Raw genomic sequence first — 21,305 nt, forward strand, 5'->3', positions numbered from 1 at the left:
GTTAAGTATGCTATGATAGATCTGTAGAATTATTTTATGTTATCTTTATTAAAGCAGAGTTTCAAATAAGAAGTTTTATTCAGTCAGTTTTATTGTGTACCATAACTGCCACATGACAGTAAGCAATGCTTTGATACATATTTGAATTTGCTAAATACTTTTGATTACTAACTTCAAAAAGTAGTTGTTCACTTGAAGTAATGACATCAAACAATGTTCTATTTTCCATGCTTGCTCAGTTGGACAGCAGAGTAAGTATCATTGGCAAGTAGTTTTGTTGCAATAATACTACAGTTTGTGGTTATAATTTTGTTTTTATTCTGAGGATCTGAGTTCTGACTCTATATATAAATATCACATTACATGCAAGAACACAGTAGGATCTATTGCACTTTTCTTAAGTACTTAAGATATTTTGTAATCAATATTTCAAAATCCAGTTTTGACTATTTGGAAAAGCCATACTTCCCTGTAACAGTAACCTCTGGGAATGAATTATGATAATATTTTAGTGGATTATGAGTTCTTTTGCCAGTGTCCATATTTCTTGGCACATTCTGTGCCTGTCACAAGTGAGGTCACTTGTCAGCTGTGTGCCAAAGCAGGAAAACAACACTGCTGACCGATGCACTGGTGTTTGCCAATACAGTGCAGGCGGTAGAACCTGACCAAGTCTAGTGTTTACTTTAAAACTCCAGTCATAGCAGAACCAAGTAAGGGCCTAATAAATTCTTGATTGAGTTAGATATCAACTGTATTACAACTGAATTCAAGTTGAATACATTGTAGTTTATTTGATTAAGAAAGAAACCTATCAACATTTGTGCTCTCCCTATCTACAGGTGCCACAGTAGCAGGTTATTTCATATAGCTGGTAAACGACATTCTTATGAGGGCAAAATACCATGTAGGAAAAATACAAGATTGTGGAATAACAAATAACTTTGTTGGTCATAAATTTGCTGTTGGCTGTAAATTTTTTGAATTAGATTCATTTGTCACATTTGCTTTTCAAATATTCAGTGAGGTGTACCTGGCAACCAGCTCAACACTGTTCCTTCATTCTGAATCATTGTAAGAGAATTATAAGCACCTATTCTAAACAACAATGGGCAGGGCCAATTATTTTGAAGTGCACATTTCACTCAAGAAGTCTGCTGTGCCTAAATTTTGTCACCCACAGTTAGTTACATTCACAGTGAGTGATGCAGTAAAAGCTGAGTTAGACAGGTTACAGGAATTGGGGGTAAGTGCATCAGTCTCAGCTAGTCCCATGGCCACAGTAAGGTAAGCAAATGAGTCCACCAGAATTTGTGGTGATTTTAAAGCCATACTTAATGTGCAAAGGGAAGTTGAGATTTACTCAATCCCTTACCCAAGGAAACTTTCAGCAAAGTTAACATGATGGCAGTGTGGTTTAAATACTGATTGGAAGGATACATGCTTGCAGTTACCTCTAGATGCAGTCACACAGAAAATACTAATAATAAATATGTCTTTTGGGACATTTTAATGCAAGAGGTTGCCTTTTGGAGTAGCCTCAGCAGCAGAAATTTTCCAAAGACATGCAGATAACTAACTTTCAGTATTCTGAAGAGCATAAACTATTTCAGTGACATTTGGGTGACGGGTTCTACTAGGGAAGAACTTCTGCAAAACTTACAAACACCATTATGACTGCTGGAGAACAAGCACAGTTGTAACCTAGACAGATGCAAGTTCTCTGTGCTGTCAGTGCAGTATTAGGAGCATATGTTGAGCAGCAAAGGTATCATGCTGATTGCAAAGCATGTTGACTAAATCAACAACCTGCCAGCCTTAAAAAAAAACTTAAAATAATTGCAGTCTTTTCTTGGAGAAAGTGAACTGCTAAACTGCTACATGAAGTTAATTCATGAGGCGGCACACCTGACAAAGAAATGTGTTCTGTTTCTTTGGTCTCCCAAGTGTCACAAAGTACTCTTGCAGTTGAAAACACAGCCCAATGCTTAGTGACATTCACACCAGGCAAGCTCCTGAACGTTGCAACAAATGCATGACAATATGGGATTGGGGTCATCCTCTCACATAAGAAAGCTGATGGTACAGAGCAACCAATAGCTTTTGTGTCTAAGACACTCTCACAGATGCAGATACAGCCAAACTGTTCATAAATTAAGAAGGAGGTGTTGGACATTTTGTAGGTCTTTAAAAAGTTCCATGTTTTCCTGTATGGGAATAAGCTCCAATTACTTACAAACCAATTCATTTTTGGACCGCTGTACAGCATACAAATGCTGATGCATGATCACACTTCTCTATCTGCCTAAGTTTGAGGTCCCCACATCTTAGTATCTGACAACAGATCTCCGTTTGCTTTAGCAGAATTTGAGGATGTCTGACAGTGCAGTGGACTATTGCACTTGATCACCATTCCTTTTCACCTGATATTGAACTGAAATGTGGAACAGATGGCCAAAACCTTCAAGGAGTAAATGAGAAAGACACTAGCATTGTTGCCTACTGATGAGGCCTTAACAGCATTTATTGCCACATATCAGTCCATCCCAGTCAATGGACAACCCCAGTTGAAGTGCTGTGTGGGCACTGGCTACACACACTCCTAGATCTGCTGCATACTGCCCTGTGGACTCCAAGCCCAAGTTACACGTCCACTACTAGCACAGTGGCACTATGTGGGCTCACATGCTTGGCCAAAAGATGGGATGGGCACCAGACATCATTCTAGGCCATGCAGCAGCTCGTGATTTGTCACTGGAACCAATTGTGGCTGTGACATATGCAGGGGTCCTCCTCTCTCTTTGAGCTAGCACTGGTGGACTTCCAACCCCACCATTATCAGTTAGCATGTTTTAGGCCACCCCCACTGACAGCCAGCACCTCTAGGTTTGCACCCTGGACACAGCCATAGTGCCATACAACCTGTGTCCACACCATCATTACCAGTAGTAGCAGCAGCCAACTACTGAATTGGTGCAGGACTGGCATCCCATGGAGGGTGAATTATTTCCTCCAATACTGCAGTCACAGATAGTCTCAATGTCTCAGCAGCAAACCACAGCCTCCAGTGGACCAGGCTTCAAATGAATAACCAGTGGACCAGGCAGCAAGTGAGCAAGATGCCACAGGGATGGAAACCCCAGAAATTGAGACACCATTGGAGTCACAGGCAGGGCTACCCACCCAATGCTTCTCATTGCCCCAGTGGATGAAGCACAGATCTGCTGATTTCTGACCCTAATGTATACAGGGGTAAAGATTGGCATGGGGCAAAGATCATATTGTGTCTTAAAAGCGCCTCATTGTTCATAAAAATGGTAGAGTCATGTGATCAGGAAGCCAGTACGGTGCACGTCTTAGTCAGGAAATTTTGTGTGTCTATGGCCATGCGACTTATAATTATGAGGTAAAGCATATTTTCACACATGTCAATGATACAGTTGTCAGCATTCAGTATCTTATGTGTTAGAGTCCTGATATAAATTATTTTATGAACTGTAACAAAAAAGTCTTGGCTTGATGCCACTGACAGTGGCACCTATAAATGAGGCGTCTGATGAAGGGAAATGGCACATCTTTCAGGGAAATCGGTTGCACACTTGGTTATGATGAATCCACAATTAGGAAGCAATTGAAAGCTGGCAGAGATCTGGAGTTTCTGGGCCATTTTAAACATGTATTTATGCCAGAGGTAGAACAGGAATTGTTTTATGGCTTGATTTTAAATTTCTATCCTGTCTTACCTTTGAATATGCAGAAAGGAATGGAAAATCTCATCCATTCTCATAAAGAACAAAATTGCCGAGAACCGACTGTGAAAGAGAGTTCACAAAGAGAAATCATCTGTCCCTGAGAGCCTGAAGAAAAATCAGTATTGCTAGGACTATGGGTTTCAATAAACAGCAGGTAGATCTGTATTTTCAAACTTTGATAGAATTCATTAGAGTGTATGATTGTCCACCAAATCAGATGTCTGATTGTCCAAAATGTTTAAGCTAAGCAAGGTAAAACAGTGATGTGGTATGAGTGCTGCAGGATATTGTCTTCCAACATTTTTCATATTTTCTTGGAAAAGACCGAGTCCAATCCTGATTTAAGCTGTCCCAACTGGACCTGGGATGGCTGTGACTGATTCAGGTACGTGAACACAGATACATTTCTTGTGTTTTTGAAGCACTTTGGGAAGCATGTCAATCCAACAGAAGACAACCCATTCTTGCTGATACTAGGTAACTCATGCTTTTCAGAAATATGCAAATGTGAAAAAAAAGCCACTAAAGGGTTCAGAGTGACAGGAATTTCCCCAGCTGATGCCAGTATCTTCACCAAAGAAGATTTATTGCCAGCTGAAGTGACAGATCAAGAGGAAGCAGATGCAGCTGACAAGAACGATCATGATGTACAGCTACTCAATGTATTTGAAGTCAGTCCAAGTCCTAACAATAACAGTGCTCTCCCTGAAGAATCAGCTGGTGCTTCTGATTCAGAAAGTAATCAGGATGGGCCAACTGCACAAATCCCTGAACCTGCCTCTGTACCTTTCAATGAGCAATTTTAACACTCTCCAGCTAGGCCTTCAAATGATATTCAGCAAACTACAACTGTGATTCCACCAGGTGATACCATCCCATCTCCAAAAATTTCAGTTAAAAATAAATGTAGGGGCAGGGGTCTCAAATCTACTCTGCTTACATCCATACCAAATAAAGAGAGATTGAAAGAAGAGACAAAAGAAAAGAGTTATCAGGAAAAGGAAAAATGTGGGAAGAAAACTCAGAGGTGCATTTTCTGGCCAAATGTGTGACCTCAAAAAAAAAGAACTGTAGAACTTGAGTCCTGTAGTGAATCAGACTCCAGAATGTCATTTGATGGAAGCAGCGAGCATCCAGAAAACCTGTTTGAAGATGAAACAGACAGTAACAGTTCATACTCAAAGATCTCCATGCTGGTGACTTTGCTGTGGTTAATGTCTACTGAAAGACTAAAAACACGTTCCATCTCTGTGTCGCTAAAGTGACAGCTCATCTGCATGATGGCTACATCATTAGTGATATATTGGTGAGAATCGCATTGTCTGGGGAGTTCCTGTGTAAAATATATTCCCCCCAGTTCAAAGCAGTTCTGGACATTTTCAAGATAAAATTACTTTTTATGATCTGAGTGAACTTGGGCAATCCTTATAGTAATGTTAAAAATGATGTTGTTTGTGATCATGTGGTATTTCTTTAAGACACTCATGTTCAGAAAAAAATAGAATACTTGGATCAACTATAGATAGGACGTTCATATTCACAGGACATGTAAATTAGTATGTTCTGCAGAAATGTTTAGCATTTCAGTCACCTCGGTTCAGGATGTGCCCTGTTACCTAATAGGCACAGGGTCCACCATGGGCTCTGATAACTTGTTCCATGTGTGATGGCATTGATGTATATAAGGTATGAATTGCATCTTGTGGCATACCCATCCACGCTGTGTTCACTTGGTTCCAAAGTTCATCTGTGATTGGGTCACAGCATAGCATCTGACGTTTCACCATGTCCCATAACTTTTCGTTGGCGACAAGTCTGGTGATCTGCCAGACCAGGGCAACAGGCTGACACCCTGTGACACTAAGAAGGCATGTGTTCATGCAGCATAATGTGGGCATGTGTTGTCTTGCTGAAAAATGGTGTCTGGGGTGTTGTGCAGAAAGGGTATGGCTAGGGCCACAGGGTGTTATTTGCATAGGTCACACTGATCTTAGTGTCTTGAACATGCATCAGCTGTGATTTGTGGCTGTACCCAATAGCACCTCTCACCATAAGGCCTTGAGTTGGCACTGCATGTCTTGTGCAAATGCAGTCACTGTCTGCAGCGAACCATCATTTTTAAACAAACAGAACCTGGATTCATCCAAAAACACTATGTGATGCCATTCCTATCCCAGTAATGTCATTCCATACACCATTGCTGTCTAGTATGTTTCTGCACGTTCGTCAAAGATAGGCAGAGAAGTGGACGACATGCATGTAACCCATGTCGTAATAAACACTGATGAACTGCCACCCCTAATAGTGTATGATGTGTTACAGTGTTCCACTGCTGTGCCAGAGACAAGGAGGATGCAGATCTGTCCTGCAATGCCATTTGGATGAGGTGTCAGTCTTCTCGGGAGTGTCTGGGTGGTACAACCTGACCCATCTCATCTGTTCTATGGCCTTCTGTGAACCATTCTGCACACACCCATTGCACTGCTGAAACACTTCATCCCATATGAGTAGCAATTTCCTGGATGGATGCATGGATGCATCACATTCTCTCATGCCAAAAATGCACTGATTTGACGGTACAGATTGTGCATACATCTGCCAGGCATCCTGCACGTCTACTTAAGTCACTCTAATCAATTACTTTTGGTTTATAGTGACAATGAGAGCTGCAGGCACATTTTACTGGTAGACGGTGTTGTGTCACAATATTGATGTTGATCTTGAACCCTTTGGCCGACATGGTTCAAATGCTAATCATTTCTGCAGAACATACTAATGTACATGTCCTGTGAATATGAACATCATATCTGTAGTCATTCAAGATGTTTTTTTCTGAACAAGAGTGTATAATACATGAATTTACTCAGCTTTTAATTAATTTATACAAATGTCCATATCATGGATCTTTGCCCCATCTTGTGGAGCAAACATCCTCAGGAACTATTATTCAGAAAAAATTGTATTCTACTTCAACCGCAAATGTTCAATTTCTGTCGGTAGTCTTAATATACAGCAGGTGTACAGGCTAAATATTATTGCCCTTTCGATATTAACATCTGGGTTCTGCTTCTCAGAAAAAAATCAGAAGTATAAATTGTGGGTCTTTGCACCTGCATATGCCACATGCCTATTAAAGGAGGTAGGGCTTTAGTATTGTTGCTCATTCAGACACTGAAGTTGAGATGAACACACAAGCATTGACCATCCTGAATTGTATGGTTTTATGGCCACACCACATGTGGTGTGGACACCATGCCCATTGGCAAGACCCTCTGGTAGCACAGGCAATGAGGGAAATCACCAATGGTACTGTTTGCACACAATGACATGTTACTTCTTGGTTATTTTTCTTGGTTTGCCATTTAAGTTCTGTTTGTATGCTGTTAACAATTCTTGGCTTCATGTTCAAATTCCTTTCAGTTTGTGTATGGTTATCCACCATCCATGTGGTCTTTCTTAGCCACTCACAATTTTCCATAGCAACTACCTAGTGGCATTTCCCCACCTGGGTAGTGTGTTACACAACTTTTTTTCTAGTTTTTACCAATACTATCTCCTGCAAGAAGAAGGAAATTTGTTTAAAACATCCTGCATAAATTCTGCTCTCTTGTAATTGTCCATATTGTGTAAAGTGTAATGACACTTTATATATTTACTCAGAACACAAGTGATTGTGTTTGTATACAGATTATGAATAAATTAACTGTTTTCAGCAGGGTGATGAAAATTTTGAATAGTTAAAAGTTAGACATACAGAAAAGCCATAGCTCATATGCAATAAAGGGTTGTGAAACAATGCCACAATATGATGTCTAAAATTCAAAACAGCCACAGTGCAGAGTAGGTACAAGCAAGTTACCCCCTGATGGTAGTTTGAAATATACTGATCATCCTCAAACTAAATGTTGGTATGCCCTTGCCTTCCATCAGCCTATGAATGAATTGCCCAGCCAATTACAGTCAGAGCTACAGTTTAATGTGTACTCCAAACCTTGGTGCAACATTGCATTTTTAACATTTACAAATGGTTTCCAGAAGTGAAATGTGCAAAAGTGCCATGAAAAAATCTGCGGATTGAATCCTGGACATATAGTATGGTAGTCAGACACTTAGCCACCAAACCACAATATGTAAAAGCAAATCTTATTTGCTGAATAACAGTGTTCTCATTCAATTGCACAACAGAGGTTTCTTATGAATACAAGACAATAAATTATGAGTTATTAGCAATTGAAGGACTGGAAAGTTATGCACAACAAAATGTGGAAACATGTCTCATGAGTATCTTATACTTTGTGGAAGTACTGGCTATCTATATCCAATCTTTTTAGAGAAGAAAATAAAATGTTAAATTTTTCTGCTGATAATGATCACTAGCTAATGTTTTTTTTTTGCATTAGTATGCAAGTTCCCTCATATTTACCTGTTTTCATAGCATTCTTGTAGACCTACTAACCCAGGACATGTTGAATTTTCTTGATATAAAAATTACTTGTTCCTTGATCCAAACATTTTTATCCAACATTTTTTGAGTTACAGACACATCCATAAAACTTGTTCTTTGTTGGAATAGTTCCTCATTTGACCTCACTCCATACTTCCCTGCCCCATATTAAATCCATACGAGATCAGGAATCAGAACAACAACTTTCATGCATGAATTATGCATGTCACTCAGCAAACTTTATTGACATTAGCATCTGGCATTAACCACTGTATCTAAAATGAGCAAATATACATTTTAATTAATACAAAGCTCATCAGTAATTTTAATGTGTGAAACATTGTACACATAGACTACAGAAAAGCCCCACATACACTGAAATACATCAGAACATTTTGAGGAATCTTGACAGTATGGCATCACTCAGCATAACATTTTAACAGTTTCTGCCCTATCAGTCATGAAAGTATCAAATAACCATTATGCATCTATCATTTTTCAGTTAAATACACAAATTAGCATTGATCATATGGCTGGTGTTTGCTTAAGGAGTAGGTATAAGGGTCTCATTATATATATTTTTTTCTTTCATGTTACAAACAACTTATACAACAGACTTTGTGGTATTTTGGAACGTTTTTGAGTCTGTATTATCACAAGGTATATACCATATAAAGCACATATTGCATATGTTCAAAGTCACTCACCTAGGTAGACACTGGAAAGGTGAAATGTTCAGTACCACAAAATGTTAAAATATCTCTCTCACATAATGGCCTTATATTTGACTCTGTAGCGTCTTTTATAGTTGGCTTATACTTTTTTCTGAGTCATTTTAGTAATGTAGAAGACATCATCTCCTGCATGAACATTTATGAATGAAAGAACTGTAGTTTGAGAGAATGTTAGCCTGTTTCATATTAATTTATGTTTTATCGTTCTTGTGTGATATGCACAAAAATGGCAGATAGTAAATATTCTATTTGCCAAACACCTATGGAGGCAAACATATAAATATGACAGGAAGAGAACACTATATCACCAAAAGTAGTTTCTACTATTGAGGTTTCTTGCTGTAAACAGCAACTATACAGTCTCACCATGGGGCAAACTATGGCAAAATTGAAAGCAATGAAATTAGCAATGGTTTTGAATGATTTATTAATATAAACTATAAATTATGTAACTTGATTGTGAAGATGATGCTTAGCAATGTTTTCAAATATTCACTTGCACTGATCAACTCTCGAACAGTGATCTAGTCCAGAATCAAGTGAACGATAACTAAAAATGCTGTCTTGAGGTGCAGTGTTGATATTGTCAAACTAAGTGGCTAACTGTTTATAAACACTGTTGGAGTGGAGCTATTCATACAGTTATATCCATCTTTGGATGTTCGCTTGGGAACTGTTTGTGTGATGTAAAATGGGAGGAGAACATGTCTGAGCTTTGTGTGCTCTTTATGTGATCTGACCATAACTATTTTTCATGTCCCTGGAGGCTGACCTTGCTATGTGGTGTCACTATCTGTGTATTGCTGTGCACCATACCTTTTGGTGGACACAGCAGAAAAGAAGGAGTGTGGGGTATAAAGTGAGATCAGTGGTGAAGTCACTACAGTGAGAGCATAAGCACCAATTGGGCAAGGATGAGCCAGAAAATTCGCCATGGTCTTTTCAAAGGCACCATCTCAGAATTAGTCTTACATGTCAGCAAATGGGAAAAATGAAGAACAGGTTCTCTAAAGAGGTGGCACAACAAAAACATCTGGTCAGGACATTTTGCTAAAAAGGAAAGGAAATACTTATATTTTGACAACCTCTTGTTTTTAGTACCATCATTCAAACAGTATTGCACAACAGGCTATAATCAGCAAAGAGAAAGCCACTGATAGCGAAAACCTTCTGATGGTATTCTTATAACTCAAAATTTATTTTGTAAAAGTAGCCCTTATTTAGTATTTTGTTGACAAGCAAATGAACCCCAAACTTTGTACTTCTCTTATGTCTAATTTTCCAAGCTCTGACAAGTAAAGTTCAGACAAAACAGTATTGACAAAGTCCATATTGAAACTTAATAATGTTCTGCACACTGGCATGTGTTTTCCCTCTTCCTCTGGGGGAAAAGCATCATACAGCATTGAAATTGTTTAGTAGAGTGCCATAGTGCACAAACTCATACTTTTTTCCTTCATGTGAGAAAACACTATAGACTAGTGCACAACTAACCTTAAGAAGCACATACCATGAAATGTATCTTTCCATGATGTCATCCCAGGGACAAGTGTTATGGGTCTCACATGTGTGCCAGATTAACAGATGGTGAGCACCTATCTACATGCTGAATTTGACCCACCTCTGGACAGGGCACTAAAACATTATTTCTGTGTCCACTCATTGTGGTCAATACACCACACTCACTGAAACAAGTGATCCCTCTGTGAGGGGGAAATTCAATTGGCAGGTTGCTCTGCATAGAGAGCCTCTCTCAAGAATGATGATACGAAGTTAGGTAGCAGATGGGTGTCCCAGAAGATTATGCAGTGTCTCTACACAGGGCTGGTGCTTTACTGATTGGACATCATAGGGAACTTGAGGTAAGATACTGATCCTGGGACTAGGTTATGGCATTTAGTCAACAATATCTGTACAAAATATTTGACCAGGTGAATGTCTTCAACTGAGGAATATATTTATAGAACAGAAATCCACTTCAGCTGCCACTAATTTTCTTAATTTATTCCACGGTCAGTTTTGAAGCTTAAACCTTTATCTTCAGGTGTCATCAAATAATTTGGGAACAGCCTGCCTGAACAACATGATGGGTAAGTCTATGTCATGCTGTCCGGGTATGCACTGAGGTTGCCGATCCTATGCTCCCATGTGTCCATGTGTTGATTGATGTGGGTGAGATCCCCCTCCCATGACTGATTGACCCAAGCACATTTATGTTCCCATAATTATTTTGTGGCACCTGAAGATGAAGCTTTATGCTTCGAAATCAGTCATGGAATAAATTATGAAAATTACTGGCAACTGAAGCATATTTTTTATTCTGTAAATGTCTGTACTGCTGTCCAATGTATTGTCCTTCCGGGATACTTCTCCATGGCTGTTAAATAATGGGTGCTGACTGTGGCCTGCCACTAATCTACCAATGAAACAATCACAGTTAATTCCAGCCAACTGTGTTTTTTGTACCATTATGCTTCATTGTGTCAAACAAGCACAACACATAAACAGAATCCTGATATCCAAGATTTCAGTCCATGAAATATGCTTAAATAGTTAATACGATAGCACATTGTCCACAAGAGCCAAGGTGGATTCACCACACAATTTCTAATTTGTCATATATAAACAATACAGCATGTACTTTCCAAAGAGTGAAAGAGTTCTTACTCATTGACAACCCTGAGGCTGAGATTAAGCTACACTCCCTGCTACATTGTTTCTCTCAGAGGTGCTACTCTCACAGCACTGTGAGGAACCTCTGCAGGGTTTAAATAAAAGGGAGGAGCTCATGATAAGCTGAAGAACTGAGTCAGTCTGTGAGACATAACTTGATGGCATACTCTGTAGTGCACTGCACACAAAATGCTGGGATATAGGGTCAAATCCTGTCCAACAAACAGTTTTACGTTATTTTTATAAAATCAATGCAGCATATACACTGCAACAAGGAAAAAATTTCTTTCTAAACAGGACATTCTTAAACCATGTATTTAAATGTCATTCATTGATAATTAACAATGTAGCCATGTGGATAATAGGCAAATGGCAGTTGATAAATCACAACTAAACAGAGTAAGTGAAAGATAGTAGTGTTTCCAAAGTAATTGTTTTCTCCTAATTCCGTTACCTTTATTACACTATTTTTAAGTGTGAAAGGATTACAGAAAATTAACAACAGCTAAAAATGTTTTAATGCAACTTACAGATATCATTTTTGGGCACTTATTTTCTCTCGTAACTTAAGCCTTGATTTATTCTACATCCTTCAGATTTCCTTTTTGTGGTGTTATCTACAAGTTATAATGTATGCATGTATGTATATCACTGTCTTCAGTGACAAGTTATTGATTTGTAATATATGAGTAAAACCTTTAATTTATTTGTCCTAAGTGTCAAACATTATAATTACCATACTATACAGTAACTTTTCTACCAAAAGAAGTTGAACAATATCATATAAGAATGTGTTTGCCCAGAACAATGAATCAGAGTGTGTTAAATTTATCTCCTCAAAATAACTTTATAAAATAAATAAGAAAGTCATTTTTAATATAACTGAAAAATCCTTTTTTTTCATGCTGCACTCCCGAAAAGAACTGTGGCTCTGTAAGTATTAGCTGTGCCATAATTTTCATTATGATTTTGCAATTTCACTCTTGTTAACATAGAAATTTTTAAATTTGTTAGTGCCAGCCGCTGTGGCCAAGCGGTTCTAGGCGCTTCAGTCTGGAACCGTGCTGCTGCTACGGTCGCAGGTTCGAATCCTGCCTCGGGCATGGATGTGTGTGATGTCCTTAGGTTAGTTAGGTTTAAGTAGTTCTAAGTCTAGGGAACTGATGACCTCAGATGTTAAGTCCCATAGTGCTTAGAGCCATTTGAACCATTTGAAATTTGTTGGTACACATTTCTTGTCATTTAATTTGGTATATATGGGGGGGGGGGGGGGGGGGACAAAAATATGGAAACACCAAAGAACAACACATTACCATGCCTAATATGGTGCAGGAAAGCTTTTGGCAGTCAAAACAGCTTCCAGCCATCTTGGACTGGATAAAGACAGTTTCTGTGTAGTTTTTGAGAGAATCTTATAGTATTCTCCATGCAAAATAGTGGCAAGTTCACATAATGTTGATGGAGGTGGATGGTAATTGTGCACCCTTCTCTTCAACATAAACCACAAAGACTCAATAATATTGGGATTCGGTGACTGTGGTGGCCAGGAGAAGTGCACTGATTCAGTCTTGTGCACACAAACTCAATCCTGGATGATGCAAACTTTGTGACTAGGGGCCCTATCATCTTGTAACACAGCTTCACCATTGGGGAACAAACATTGCACTTGATGAGCCAAAATGGTCACATAATCCTTAGCAGTAATGCGGCCTTGCAAAGTAGCCATGGAGCCCATTAGATACCATGATATGGGTGCCCAAACCATCATCAAACTCCCACCATGTTTCACTCTTGGGAAGTAAACTCAGCCAGAGCTTGGAAACAGTGTGAAACAAGACTCACCTGACCAAATGAAATTATTTCATTGCTCCATGGTCCAGATTTTATAGCATTGGTGCCGTGAGACAGGGTTCACATGTGTGGTATTCAGTTCTGCAGTGACATTTGCAGCTGTCATCCTCTTAATTCTCCTCATGATCACTTGTCATGATTACTCAACACACACTTTCTCCTACATTCTCTTAGCAGATGATATTTTTCCACTTTCCCCGTATGTGGTATAAATCTTCCATATGGTACCTCGTAAAGCACCAAATATTTTGGCTACCTTGTTTGTGGAAGCACCCATCATATGAGCACTAACAATATGAACATGTTTGAATCCTCTTAGCTCTGACATAAGGCACCCACAACTACACAGAACACTGTTTTGATCATTACTGACACTTGGAACATCAGACAGGTACCATTCATGGTTAAATACAACAGCACAAACCAGAAGGTTTGGCTAGCATTTGCATTCATGTTCAAACATTCATTCCTTGTGGTGTGTCCAAATTTTTGTCCAGCCACTGTAAAATCACTTTGCTATTTCTAAGTTTTATTATGAACATACTTTGTGCAAGTTTTTGCTATAGCATAAATTTAATAAGTGTAGAAAAGGAAATTACCAAGAAGGTCGTATGTTGGCAGCAATGTTCTTGCAAATTAGTCGAGTTGTTTTTATCTATGGAGCTATAAACACATGGAAGAATGTATATGTTTGACTTTCTTCCATCAGAATTATCATTTTTCACATTATTGTAACCAAAGTAGTCATCAATACAAAGACTTGCTTTAAATACCTGAGTGATTTACTAAACTCACTGGAGTCCTTGCCTTCCTTTAACCTGAGAATGGGCTTGTCTGATTATCTGTAGGCTGTCCTGCAGTTTAACATGGAATCTTAACCACAGAGAAACTTGGATTTTGCCCCGTACACCCAACAGAATCACAGTTGAAAGCCATATTAATAGTCAGGGAAAAAGAGCCCTAGGACTTTGGATGCACAACAATATGACACTGGTAGTCTTGCATTTATCATCAGCTATATGTAATGCAATTATAAGTTCTCTGTGAGATTGAAATCAGGTAAATATGGGTGTCATTCCACATAACACGAGTCCATGTTCTTAAAACCACTCTTGCACAGAATGTACATTAGGTTTTGTCTCAAATGGTACTACTAATGTTTAGTAAATACTGCAACAGTCAAGATCCCATATCAGTAAATAAGATTGAAATATTGGGAATCAGTCTTCCATTCCTTTCAGGAATGCAATTTCTTGCTACACAAACATAATCAACACTCAAGGCTTGCTCTATGTATGTCATACATAATGGGGCAACAGTTTCATTCACATGATACCAAACACACACCTAGGGCAAATGAAGAATATGATGCCAAACCAACAGGCCATTTTTCAACTCTCAGTGAAAAAATGCATACTTGTTGATTTATTTGGATTCTCTGTGAGTAATCTGGATAAGACATAAGTGACTTTCTAGATATCTGCTGGAGAAATGCATACATGACTGTGTTCCACAGCATACTTTAATACTCACTATCTGATGACAGACCAGTCCTATTGCTATGTGCAGCCAAATACACAGGCTGGATAGGCAAGTATAATTTAGTGAACAATCAGTGTATTTTGAATAATGATCTTATCATTCACTGTGCATATGAGTATGTTTGCATAATTGTACTGAATCTTTTCTATGGGGTCAAACATGGGAAGAAATTGAATAAACGCTATATAAAAACATGAATTATGCTGGATCTAGCAGAGAGCAGTTACTTGACCCAAATGTCATAAACCCATTCAAGAAAAATACTGTTCTGAAAGGCGTATTGCTTATTCTCAAAAAATCAGCATCAAAATTTTGCTCACTCTCTCCCTCCTTCCCTCCCTCACTCCCTCATTCCCCCCCCCCCCCCCCCCCCAAACAACCCCTTCTCTCTCTTATGAACATTCAGCGAATAAAAGTAAATAGCATCACATAATGAGACTCTTCACATAATGAATTTCATGGTGTCGATGGCAACATCCCTGGTTTAGTTCCCAATCTATTTTAAAGGATGTCCAATAACAATAAAAACTCCTGTAGGGATAATATATAAAATAAAGCAGAGGCAACCATTCACCTATGGCTGTGTGATATGTTACATGCAGACACATGCAGTTGAAATAGTATTTTACAAGTGTTGAGTTCTTGCTCTATCTATAGTATAATTACACACATTCATCCACACAACCAGACAGACACCCAAATGCACATGGCTGTGGCCATGGTGAGTCTTACCCACCATGGTCATGTGCATGTGCATTTGGGTACCTGTGTGGTTGTGTCCATGAATGTATCTACTTCTACTAGAGAAAGAGCAAGAGCCCAAAAGCTAGTCTAATTATGTTTCTATTGCTTGTTTCTATGCGCCACACGTGTCAGCTATAGGAGAGTGTCTGTCTTTTCTTTATTTTACATATTAAAGGGTGTGTAATATTCACACAGAAGATATATAGTTTAGCCTTTTAGCCTTTAAGATGTACGCATTAGCTTACAACAGGTGTTCAGTAAGTGATACACTAGCGATCACCACTGAAAATGCCAGTAATACATTCTTTTGGCAAAATTAAACCTGATGGTATGTATTTGATATTGGAACCATTTATGTTCTGAAATTAGTTATGCTCTAAAAGGTGAGGCAACAAAATTTGCTGTTTGGAAAATATTGTTTCCTCTATATTCAAATATACTCTGCCTGGCAAAAACAGTGAAGCAATCAGAAAAGGAAGAGAAAATGAAATGAAACTTCATGAATTGAAACTGAATGTGATTTCACTTCAGTGATTACAAAATCAAGTCAAATTTTCAACCACTGATTTGATTGGGAAGGATGTCCTAATGACATTGCATCCTCTACTGAGGCAACTTAGCCCACAATGGTCATAACTGATCCTTGACATCCTGGATATTGGCACTGGGACAGAGATGACATCTGAACTGGCCCCACACATATACTAGCCATGGGAGTACCTTGACATCACGCAGACAGTTCATAGACACACCTGCCTCAATCAACCATCACCTGAAGTCAAACTCAATGGCTTCCCACACCATGACACTAAGAGTAACACCACTGTGTCTCTCCAAAACATTGAAAGAATGGGATCTCTCCTCAGGTCGCCATCGAGTGTGGTGATGATGGTCATCTGGGTTAGTGTAGAACTGCAATTCATTGTTGAACTTGATGTGATTCCATTCATCAACAGTCCATGCTTCCTAGTTAAAACATCACTCCAAATGCAGCCATTTGTGTTATAATGTTAAGAGCAGCCTACACAAGGCATGGTAATTCTTTAGTCTAGTTGTACAAGAGTCAGTATTTCCTTAGAAGTGTCTTTGCAGAGACTGTATACAATGGAGGATCTGTCCAGTCATGAACAGTTCTACTAGATACATTTCTAGCCAATATATGATCAACTATTCTTCTAAACCAGGGCCACATGTCTTCTGCATGCTCCTGTCCAGAGCTAAATGTTTCAAATTCTTTGAGATATGAGACTACTTCCACTTTAACAAGTTCACTGGACACATAAATCTTTGTTTTATTTGCCCTTTGTACTTTGGTAAGCATTGTTGTTAAAACCACCTCATGGTCACTAGTACAAGTTTCAAACTGGACATTCTCAAAGAGGTCAAGACTATTTATTGCCATTAGATCTAATTTCATTGTTGGTACTATTGCCTAAGTGGCACTGATATCAATTTAAATGTAATATCCTCATAGAGGTGAAATCTACTTTTTGCCATTGTATCTGATATATTTCTATCATTATTGGTGGACTTCTGAATTATCTGTTCCAAGTTGGCTTCGGATTGGCTTTGTTTGTGAGGTACACTTTCCTAAAACTCTCCCAAAAACTGATCATTTGCCTTCCCTGTCATTATGTGCTCATTTCATTTGATTTCACTTTGTAATGTTATATCTAGATATTTAATCAATGTGATATTGTCATGCATTTTTTAATGCATTTTTCCTACACTGCATTAACTTACAGTTTTCTAGATTTAGAGGAAGCTGTCATTCATCATAAAAAGAGATTTTCCCATAGACTACAGCATCAGCAGCAATTGCAAACTGATGCACACCTTCTCCATCAGATCATTTATATATAGAGAGAACAAGAGCATTCCTATTACACTTCCCTGGGACACTCCTGATCATACTCTTGTCTCTTTTATGATCACTCGCTGTTGAAGGCAACATACTGGTTTGCATCACTTAAGAAGTTTTCCAGCCAGTCACATATCTGTGAACCTATTCAGTACGCTTGGACCTTTGATAAAAGTCTGCAGTGGGAGGAAAAAGGACCATAAATGCTATCAGAGAATTTACAGAAAAAATAAGCACATCACTAGACCAGGGTACAAAAATCTCAGGAATATTCTGTGATCTAACAAAAGCATTTGACTCGGTGAACCACTCATTATTACTTCACAAACTGAAGAGCTATGGGATCGAAGATATTGCATTACAGTGGTTCAACTCTTATGTGACAGAAAGGAAACAAAGAGTTATTTTAACATCAAATTCAGTTAACTACCACTCTGAAAGGAAAACAATTTCCCATATATAAGTGATTTACCATTAAATATTGATGCTCATTCAGTCTTGTTTGCAGATGACACCTCAGTCCTGATAGAAAACAATAGAAAAGATTCCAGATAGTATAGAAACTGTTCTGGGGAAACTGGAATCCTGGTTCCATAAAAATGGTCTCAAGCTCAGTGTCACTAAGACCCAGATAATGAAATTTGTCTCTAAATTGTCAGCAATATGTCCTGTACAAATAGCCCATAATAATCAACTGGTGACAGAAGTGAGCCATGTGAAATTCTTGGGCCTAAACCTTGATAAAAGTTTAAACTGTAGACACATATAGGCTTCCTGGCAAATAAATTAAATTCCCTAGCTTTTGCAATGTTTATTTTATCTGGTGCCACTCATATGGACACAAGAAACACAGTCTAACCACAGTTATTTTGAATCTGTTATTCGGTATGGGATAATATTATGGGGAAACTCTAGAAGCAGCACAAGGTTACTAATTATTCAGAAGAAAATTATTAGAAACATGTGTGTTGCCCATAAAAATGAGTCATGATGCCCATTGTTCAAGAAATTAAAAATACTAACAAGTACTTCATTGTACATTTTTGAAATTTTTATTTTTGTATATAATAATCAACATAATCTTGAAAAGTTCCGTTTTAAGCATAGCTATGGTACTTGTCACAAGGAAAACTTCAAATTTCCTTTGCATCACTTAAAGTTATATGCTCAGACACCACTGTACATGGGGCTAAAAATATATAACAAATTAAAAGGAAGAAACATCTTAACAACAGACCTTGGTTTGCTGAAAAATGTACTCTAAAATATTTTAATAGAGAAATGTTACTACACCATTGAAGAATTCATGGAAGACAGTCTGACACTTTGATCAATAAAAATCTATAGCTAATATTGCAGTGTTGTCTGTGTATAACATAGGAAATTGGTAACCTGTTAATTTATAGTAAATATTGTAGTGTTGTATTTATTGGCATTATTCTTAAAATAGTGTAAAAAGAATTTCTGTAGATCATTATAAATTATATTTTTGGTAAACTTGATGTGTCTCCTGTACAACACATCATATGATCTGTACAATGTACGTAATGAGACTAATAAATCACATTTTACATTTATACTGTGTCAAACACTTTCCATCAATCTAGGGACATGAACCTGCCTGTTGCCCTTCATCTATGGTTCACAGGATGTTATACAAGAACAGAGCATGCTGAGTTTCATAGGATTAATGCTTTCTAAATCTGTGCTGATTTATGGACAGAAGCTTTTCCGTTTCAAGGAAATTTATTGTATTTAGATTTCTGCAGCATACTGATGTTAAGGCTATGGGTCTATAATTTAGCGAGACAGTTCTTTTATCTTTCTTATATACAGGAGTCGCCTGTGGTTTTTTTCTAGTCATGTGGGCTTTGTGCTGGATCAGAGATTCATGAAGAATGAAAGTTAAGTAAGGAGCCACAAAGAACTCTCTGTAAAACTGAATTGGTATTATGTCACAAGCTGGTGACTTATTTGTTTTCAACTCTTTCAGTTACTTCTCAATGCCAGAAATGCCTATTTCTATGTCCTCCATACAGGAGTATGTACAACAGACTGTATGTTTCTATGATCATCCTGTGTGAATGAGTTTTTAAACACAAAATTTAAGACTCCAGCCTTTATTTTGCTGTCTTGTGTTGTCACACCAGACTGGTTGATGAATGATAGGATAGAAGCTGTGGACCTGCTTAGTGATTTTACATAGGACCAGAAACTTTGCAGGCTCTCAGCAAGATCCTTTGATAAGGTATGATAGTGGAAGTTGTATTCTTTGCACATCCACCTTTTTATAGATGCATGAATTTCTACTAACTTTTATCTGACATCATTTCACCATTCTCTTTTGACCCAAGAGTGCAACAATCCCTGCATTTTGTGAATTTTGTTATTAAAACATGGTGAGCCTTCTTCATTCTTATTCCACTTACTCAGCACATACTTCTCCAGAGCACAATTTACAATAGTTTAAACTTTGACCATAATTTCTCTATGTCCATCATATTATAACTACATGATGTCCACTCACTCTCTAAGTAGGGTGCTAATGACTGCTTATCTGCTTATAATAATGACAATAACAAAATTATATGTTATTTGACTAAGTCATGATAATTTTTGCAAATTTTTTTCAGTTCAATATGGGAAAAAAGTTTGGCCGCTACTCATGGCTTAGGTCAGCAGATTCAACCAGAAGGCGTGTGGAATTTTACTTAGCTAGCCAACAACGCCTTGCACAACAAAAGGTAACACTACCTTAAAATACAAAAATAATTTCATTCCAGTTAAAAGATTTCAATTTTTAGTTACATTTGTAGAACAATTTCAATTAAATTTTGTGTTACAAATAAAAAAGTGAAAACAATCACCATCTTGGGTCTTTCAGTTGATATATTTTTATGACACATATTACTGGCAATCAGAAAAAACAGACAATATTTTAAAAGCAAGTTTCTTTTTTTCAGCTTCCAGAAGAGCGTGATGAATGGAGACCTTTCTATAATTAAATATGACTGGACATCACTATCCGATAGCTGATTATCAGGATATTTTTCCAAATCCTATGAATGTGGGAAAATTCTTTGCGAGCACATTTCAAACATAATGTCATATCTAGTATCATAGAAAATAGTGTAGAGAAAGGCATAATTTTGATTAATTTACATAAATGTATTACAGTCTCATGATTTTAACCTAATTGTAAGTCAGTATATTACTATTTGATTTGCATATTCCAATGGCTGTGTTAAAAAACATTGTAGATTAAGTTACTGAGTAATAATGAGCATCCATTTAAGTGTGAGTATTTTCATATGTGTGAGACTTTTCAGCAAAACATTTTGCATATTAAAATTACACAAAAATAAAATTATGTTTATTTTATTTTATTTTCATATTTCTTTTTTAAATATGTCTATGGCTGTCATAATTAATGTCAAAAATAGTACACAAAATGTAATCAGATCTGCTATTAACAGTACTTTAACAAAATGAGATTGTTTCACTATATTATGTCAGTTTCCCCATACACAAGACATCCATTTCCTATTATCCTTCCACATAATTAGTCTAGTAGCACACCCATATTGTTATGGTGACTAACAAGACAAAGTATCTCTGCAACAAAGTTTTTCATCTGATAACAAGATTATCATGCAAGATTGATGTAAATACTAGATCCAATAGCCTCATGAAGCCTCTGACGT

At 37.6% G+C, this 21,305-nt stretch overlaps 1 long non-coding RNA gene across 1 annotated transcript; it reads left to right on the plus strand.

Annotated features, from left to right (window-relative positions):
• The first annotated feature begins 236 nt into the window (after window positions 1-236).
• Window positions 237-20,857, plus strand: LOC124556858. Its single transcript, XR_006968708.1, has 4 exons — window positions 237-251; window positions 12,525-12,536; window positions 20,235-20,345; window positions 20,565-20,857. It is a non-coding gene; the product is annotated as an uncharacterized LOC124556858 (long non-coding RNA).
• The last annotated feature ends 448 nt before the right edge of the window (window positions 20,858-21,305 follow it).

This window comes from Schistocerca americana, chromosome X (assembly GCF_021461395.2).
Source record: "Schistocerca americana isolate TAMUIC-IGC-003095 chromosome X, iqSchAmer2.1, whole genome shotgun sequence".
NCBI lineage: Eukaryota > Metazoa > Arthropoda > Insecta > Orthoptera > Acrididae > Schistocerca > Schistocerca americana.